A 7813-nucleotide genomic window follows, 5' to 3' on the forward strand; every position below is an offset into this window, starting at 1 on the left:
GTATAGCTACGGGATCGCAGAGTTTTTCACTGCTGGTGTATGAACGAGAGGATGAAGGGGAACTGAGGGGCCCTATTTTTGTTAATCAACACCACATGAAGTCAACAGACAATGATGCCAAGAAAAGCACAAGGAAAATTATCTGTAGTTTTAATTGAAGTGTGGAGATGATAAATTAAAAGTAACTTAAGTTGGGTGAAAGAACAACTTTCCGCGGTTGGAAACCCTGCCCAAAGAGAGAGAGAGAGAGAGAGAGAGAGAGAGATAAAGAGAGAGGGAGACAAATAAAAAAGATGAGAAAGGCAATTTAACCGAAATATAGTTATCCAGTTGGCTACCCTGCACTGGTGAAGGGGTAACGGGAGACAGAAAGATCTTTAAAAAAAGAAGGAAAAAAGTGCACACACACGGCAAGAGTGGGAGAGGGAAAAACAGAAAAACACACGCACACAAACGAACGCAGGAGTGTCACAATCGTTCAAGCAGGTCGCTTGACCCGAGAAACCTCAGTAGCTCCTTCACCGCCTTCTGGTGTGAAGGTCGCATCAGCCGCCACTCGAAGATCGTCTGCTCAGAAAGCGGCAGGTCAGTGAGGCGTGCCAACGCCTTCACGCGCTAGCGACTGTCTCTGGGAGCTGTAGCGAGGACAATGACAGAGGATATTGTCACACAGTGGTGACAGTGAATAATACAGCTGCAAAACTGTGAATAACGAAACTAACTTTTTGTTGGGCGAACTTGTGCCTAGAAAAGCAAGTTACACTCAAAGCACAGCGATAGAGGCGAACACGGTCGGCGATCGTCGAAATCTGATCTGCCGGTCAGGCGTGTCGGCTTTTATACATGGGTCATCGAAAGTTCCAGAGTAATCGATGGTGCCCGCGTGTATTCCAGAAAATTCTACATAATTCGCGTCGCACACGCAACCACATTACACAAGCTTGGGTGACAACAGACAATGGGTAGAAACATCGATAACATTCGAGAAACTTCTTCCGATACATGCGGGCGCGCCTCGCGCTGAGCGATAGCATTTGTTAGACGGTGAAAAGCGGTCACCAGAAAAAAAAAATATACAAGTATACGCGTCAATATGTTCGATTGTTTCCTCGCTGCCGCAACTATCACAGGTAGCACTATCAGTCATTCCGATGCGGCAAGCAAATGCATTCGTTAAAGACACTCCTAGCCATAGTCTGCAGAGAATAGTTGTCTCGATTCGGGATAGTCCAGATGGAATGTGTAGTCGGAGGGATGGGTCCAGGCGCTGCAGTAGAGTATGTCGGAAAGCTGGCGTGTTTCACATGGATCGTGTGACATCACGCGCTAGTATGCGAAGATTCGCTGCTGTGTCAGTTCTTGATAAGGGGATGGATTCATTCACGACATCTTCGTGAACCCTCCTAGCAGCTTCATCGGCTCTTTCGTTGCCCTTGATGCCGCAGTGGCCCGGGAGCCACTGAAAAGTGACGTCATGTCCTTTCTCTGCTATAGCTGGTGATATAACTGCCATATTTCTAGCATAAGATGGTCTTGTGGTCTACGGCGTAGAGCGGAGAGCAAATAATGGAGGGCTGCCTTCGAGTCGGTGAATTTCCTCCATCTTCGAGGTAGATCTTCATGGTTCATGCGAAGTGCACTGCGAAGTGCAGCAAGCTCCGCAGCAGTCGACGTTGTCCGGTGAGTTGTTTTTAAGTGAATGGGCACGTATTTTTCGGGAAAGATCACAGCTCATGTAGATCCGCCCACAGTTGTCGTGCTACCAGTGTAAGTCTAGAGATGATCCTTGTATGTCTCGTGTAGCATGAGTAGAGATAGCTGCTTAAGAGTAGGCGACGAAAGTCCTGCTTTCGTTCAAATTCCCCGTACTGAGAATCGAACTTCTGGGCGAGCCAATCACCAAGGAGGTGCAAGGAGCCTGTCGGCAGGCATATAATCTCCAGAGAGGTAGCCACGGTACGCCGATATCTCCTGGCAAAAAGAGGCCCTGGGCCGGTCTTTCGGCAGCGCGAGGAGGTGGTGGAGAGGGGCGCGCGCAACGCGCCTGATGTGTGCTCTGGGCACTTCCAATGTCATATGAGTTGTGACTGGGTAATCTCGAGCTATCACAATTGTCTCCGCTGCTGATTTGAAGCGCGGCAATCCAAGACAAATCCTAAGTACCTGCGCCTGTGCACTCTCGATTGTGCGGATGTTACTTCTGCAGGTATTGCTCAGTACAGGTAAGCTGTACCTCAGATACCCGAAAAACAGCGTCCTCTACAGTTGTAACATCGCGTGTGCTGACGTACCACACATTTTACCTTCAAGGAGTTTGAAAAGGTGTGAAATGGTAGCCGAACACAAGAAATTTGCATTACGCGTGTGATGCCCTACATATTGTGCTACGGCGGCGGATGTTTCAACGTCCACATTCTTGGGTACTTATATGTGTAATCCTGGTCGTGATAGCCAGCGCCCCTCAGGTCACTTTGACAATTTCGTGCTCTGTATCACACGGGTGTCGACAGGTGCCCAGGACCACGTCGGGCCTGTATAGAATGCCTTTAGTGCCAGGCTCCGGGACAGTAGCTACGCGAAATAAAAGATTTAATTGAAGTGAAATTGAATTTAATTAAACATTGCGGTTTCGGTTAACATATGTTTGGTGTCTCTCGATGGCTGTTCTAAACTGGCTATGCTCTGCTATCAGTGCTATGTGGTGGGTGGGAAGGTCGTCCCAGTGTTGTGCCGTTTACGTGGGGAAAAAAGCTTTGTAGAAGGACTTTTTACGGGTGCGTTCAGGGTATGCGGTGTTTGGATGGCTGTGGCGAAATTCCCGACGGGCTTGTCTGATGTAAACGAGAGTGGCGATGTGGGCTTTAGGATATCTATCCTGTCCGTCTGTCCATCTACCCTGTCCAGGTCTCCTTTTCTCCGCAACGTTTCTGCGCTCCCCTTTGCACAAAAGACGTGGGCTTGTTGGTTGATCATCATGGAATGGCGTGAAGTGTGGCGCAGCAAGGATAATTGGGTCTGTGTTTCGTTTCTTCTCGTGTCGTTGTTCTTGCTGCGCTACACTTCATGCCATTCCATGTTGTCTCATGAATTTATTGCCTGGTGTCGAGGAATAGGAAAATCAAATGACAAAGGCACAGGATAGGTGCGCTATATATTCTACGACGAGAGCCAACAGTAGGAAGTCAAGCAGAAACCTCAACATGCCATTAGAGTAATTAGAGACAACGAATTGAGAGCCACGGTTGTGGATAATCTCAAGCGCGCATTTAAAGGCTGGCTTGATGAAGGCCAATAATGACATTCAAATGCTCAGGTTTAGGTCACTCCGCTCTTTGATTTATTAGTATAATTGGTTATTTGTTGCTTGGTGTAGCTTACACAAGATCTTTCGCCTTCCGAGTCGGTATGGACGAGAGCGCGGCTTGCAGTCGCTGCGGCGGCGAGGACACTATAGAATATGTGTTTTCCCACTGTCCTCAATACAGCGCGCACCGGCTGTCGCCAGCGGCCGTGTTGGCACGCCTTGACGACAGGCCACTTCCAGAACAGACAGTCTTGGAATGCCGACATGAACTGTCGTCGCACCGAAAATCGGTCAAGGCTTTGTTGACCCTTTTACGTGACAGTGGCCTATTAGAAAGACTGTAATGATCCCGTCCTTCTTTCTTTTTCACGCCTTTCTTTTTGTCCCCGCTCTGCTTTCCTATCTTTACTTCCCTTTTCCTTTCCCTTAGGGCAGGGTAGCAAACCAGAGGCTCTAACTCTGGTTAACCTCCCTCTCTCTCTCTTGTTTAGCATTTGTATGGATTATTATTATTATTATTATTATTATTATTTAGACATCGCAGTTATTCCAGGGTACGTTCATTAAGTCATAAACATTGACTAATTGATCGATTGTATTGACTCAGTCGTACCAGCTTTTATACAGCTACAATGCATCAAAGCTGTCCTGTTCCTCACGAGGTTATCTTCAATAATCGATTTGTACGCGCGCACGTTCGCGAGTGCGCCGGTGACATGCCCTTAATTTTTGAAGACTGCCAAAGAAAAACAAAACTTTACGTTGTCTTCCCTCTTTCCGGAGGTCTGTCGAAGCGCTTGCATAGAAAAGAAGGGAGTGAGTGAGAGAGAGAGAGAGAGAGAAAAGAAATATACTAAAAACCGCTCCGTATCTTCCGCGCTCGCTGCGGCCGGTTCCTATAAATATGCGCTCGGCTTCTGCTTGCACAAGCGCGCTTCCCGTCACGAGTTCCTTTGCTGCTCTAACGGCGGAGCGAGTTGCGCTACGGACTGCGCGTTCTGAATGCGTAAGCAAGCGAGGCCCGAGCCGCTAGTTTCCTTTGCTTCACCTTCTTCTTTTCTTTTTTTCGCACACACAAGTCCAAAGACAGACGCAATTACGCAGATCAGCGCGAGACGTTGAGTTGCCGTAAACAAGAGCGATTGGGCTTGCATATTAAGGCAAGCAAAATACCTTCACGTACTCACCTGTGCAGGCGCTGCACGTACACGCATCGCATGCGGGCAGCTCGAAATAATCTGCCAAGTTGCAAACATTGCTGCTTCGGCAGAAATACCGTCTAAGGTATTCTCTCCAATTTAAGCATAGCCAAAATCTAACCAAGTACTGATTGTCAGGACAACAAAGCCCTAAAAAAAGAAAAGCAAAAAGAAAAGGTATTTTCGTTGCTGCGAATCTGCGAATCAAAGCATCAGAAGCGTTAAAAAAATTCGTGGTGTCGCAACGTTCATGCGGGGATGGATTACCAGCGAAGCGTTTTAGGCTGCGTACAAGGATTGCATACATTATGACATAATTTTTTTATACGGCAGCACACAAAGCCGACACAAGTGCCGCCGCGGTTACCGCACCTCCCGCGCCCTATAAGGAAAATTACACCCTTTAAGACGTATCTTGCCACACAACAACAATCGTCATCTGTCTTGCCCGCATTTCCTTTCTTTAACGCTGCGAGCCCGGTACTTCCAAGTCATGAACGGCACGCGCGTTATCAGCGTGCACTCTACACTCTAATGCCATCTTCGGCTGGTCGTTTCTGAGCGCTCTGGAGCGCTCTCGCGAGCGGCGTTGTTTTCGGCTGGTTGAAACAGGGTGCGCGCCCTGCGTTCGGCTGGTTCTTCTCGATTGCTCTTTTCCATCTTCGAGCGCTCTGAGGCGCTCCGAGCCCTGTCGTCGGAGCAGTCGTCGAGATGGGAACGTCATCACAGCGTCGCATCGCTGCTGTTGGCGACGGCCCACCGTAACCTATACATAGTCAACCTAGGCCACTGCATGCGGGCGTCTCGACGAACGCTCGTCCCACCGGCGCGTCCACCGGTCGGCCGATTTACGCTCGAGCCGCCCATCGCCGCAAGCCGCACTGCACGCTTGCGGTCGCGCGAAAAATTGCCCGTATCCAGCACTTGTGCACAAATTACCATTTACACTGTGTGCACAGTGTATACTTTACACATTGTAAACCGAAATTTGTGCACAAGTGTTTGACACGTGCAATCTTTCGCGCGACCGCACGCTTGCGGTCGCGCGCTTACGGGAGCCCCGGTAGCTTTGGATAGACTAAACATCGGACGTTGGCAGCAGTCGCGTGGTTTCGCATGTGCCATTTCCTCCTCCGAGAGCGAGTCGCACGTTCGGCTTGCGCGCTTGTTCTCTACCTCTGACCTCGGGGAACGCCGGATCTGACCGACTCTGCTTCGGGAGATGGAAGCGACCAGTCGAAGATACCATAAGAAAAGTTTACACCCTTTGAGTCGTATCGAGCCACGCAACGATAAACGTCATCTGTCTTGTCCACATTTCCTTCCTTTAACGTTGCGAGCCCGGTACTTCCCAGTAGCGAACGGCATGCGTGTTATCAGCATGACATAGCATTCCCGACAGGAAAGTAGCGGGCGCGGTGTTTTCAAGAAAGGAAATGCAAGCAAGGCAGATGACGATTATCGTTGTGCAGCAGATATACACCCCAAAAAGTGTACATTTGCTACATTGGTGTGCATTGGTGTACGATGCGGCGAGCGCTCGAGTCGGGCGGCGGCAGCAGCTCGCGCAGGCGCAGACGCTCGGGGAAGGGAGTCTTGAACCACGTCGTCTTCTTTATTTATTCGTATCTGTTTGTTTCATCGTATTTGACCTGCATAGTTATTATTGTTGAGTGCCTTTCGCGTCAAATAAAGACCGAGCACATTGCGCCCACATTTTGGTGTCTCTTTCTTGACGAAGCGTATTACAGTGAATAAATATACGTGCATGCACTCAGTACCCCGGCCTTTCGAAAGAACAAACGAAGCATGCTGTCAAAAGAAGTTTGCAGAACGTCGCTATCGCCGATGAAGTCTCAGAGGTTGGCGTCGCACACCGCTTAGTAAACAATATGGGCTCAGTTCCCACAGTAACGATGAAATTCGGGCACTGCTCCTTAAAGTAGCACGCTTCCCGACAATGCGGCCAGCGCGCCGCCGTAGCAGACGACATGGTTGAAGACTCCTTTTTCCTTATGTTTGTTCATAATATCACTCAAGCTGTAACTTCTAGTACGCTCAAGTTTTGTCATTTCCAATGGCGGCATTCAAAAGGCAGATACAGTGCACCATATACTTGATTGTAATCTTTTGGCGCTGACACAGGGTTGCCTGCGCTCTTTTCAACGCCAGCGATCCGTGAGTTCCGTGGCGCGGGTTTTGCGCCGTCTTCAAGAGATGGCGCCTCGCTACGTCACTAGGCCGGCAGCGTCCGGCGCTGCCGGCCTGGATGGTTGTGAGATGGTTTTGAGTAATCGTCCTAATTACTCCAACCAATCTGCTTTGCTGGTAGCCACTTCATGCTTACATCTATTCTTGATTAGGGGAGAGCCGGCATCTTTTTCCCCTCTTCTTAAATATGGATCATAAGTTAACAGCGCGTATGGGACTTTAGTACGATTTCAATGAAATGGTCAAGAGAACGCCACACAATACACATTACACGAGTCTTTCGTAAACACACAGTGAACGAAACAGACTCCTGAAGGAAATTTAGCGAGTTATAACCAGTCACGCAGTTTGAGACCACTGGGCTATCGTGCAGCGACGCCACGGGCCCGGGACACCGCGGACCAGGGGCCTCAAGCCCCTGGCAGGCGTCGAGCCGCATTGCCGCATCGTGTCTTGGGGGCGCAGGGGAACATATGGATGATGGTGTGACTAAACGTTGACGAAGGCCACGCAGACCGCGTGTACGAAGTTGGTGGCCCGCATGGAGCTCACGGGCCGTCCTGCCATACAACCTCTTCAGATGTGCTTAATTGTAGAATGCGTGAGTTGGATCCGTATCCCCGAAGCAGTTCGTATACGCTGTGGTCGATAGTCAATGAGCATTATATGGCCAGTCATGATAGCGAACGTTGTCGGTTGATGACAAATTGCTTCGTACGCTCTTAATCTTGTTCCACATACGTTCCAGATGAAACAGCGTTGCTTATATTCTATGCGGAACGAACAAGATATTTACGAGGATTGGGCGGCTTTGGAGAGTTATATGCGAACCAGCAGTTTTCTTTTGCTTGGCTAGCTTCTAATGCGAATGGACTAATACACAACTATTGGCATTCGTATTCGAAAATGAATTTCGAATACGAATAAGAATTTGGCATTTTTGAATACTCAAAACTTACCAAATCTTTCCCAACAACTGAATGTTAAAGTATGGTTACTCTTCTCCGTCGGCTGAACAAGATATCGCAAACTATCAGAAATCAGACAACGACAAAATTTATCGAAGCAATGCAGGGACAAACTGGATAATGCAAGCTCT

The sequence above is a fragment of the Dermacentor albipictus genome, chromosome 1 (genome assembly GCF_038994185.2).
Source record: "Dermacentor albipictus isolate Rhodes 1998 colony chromosome 1, USDA_Dalb.pri_finalv2, whole genome shotgun sequence".
Lineage (NCBI taxonomy): Eukaryota > Metazoa > Arthropoda > Arachnida > Ixodida > Ixodidae > Dermacentor > Dermacentor albipictus.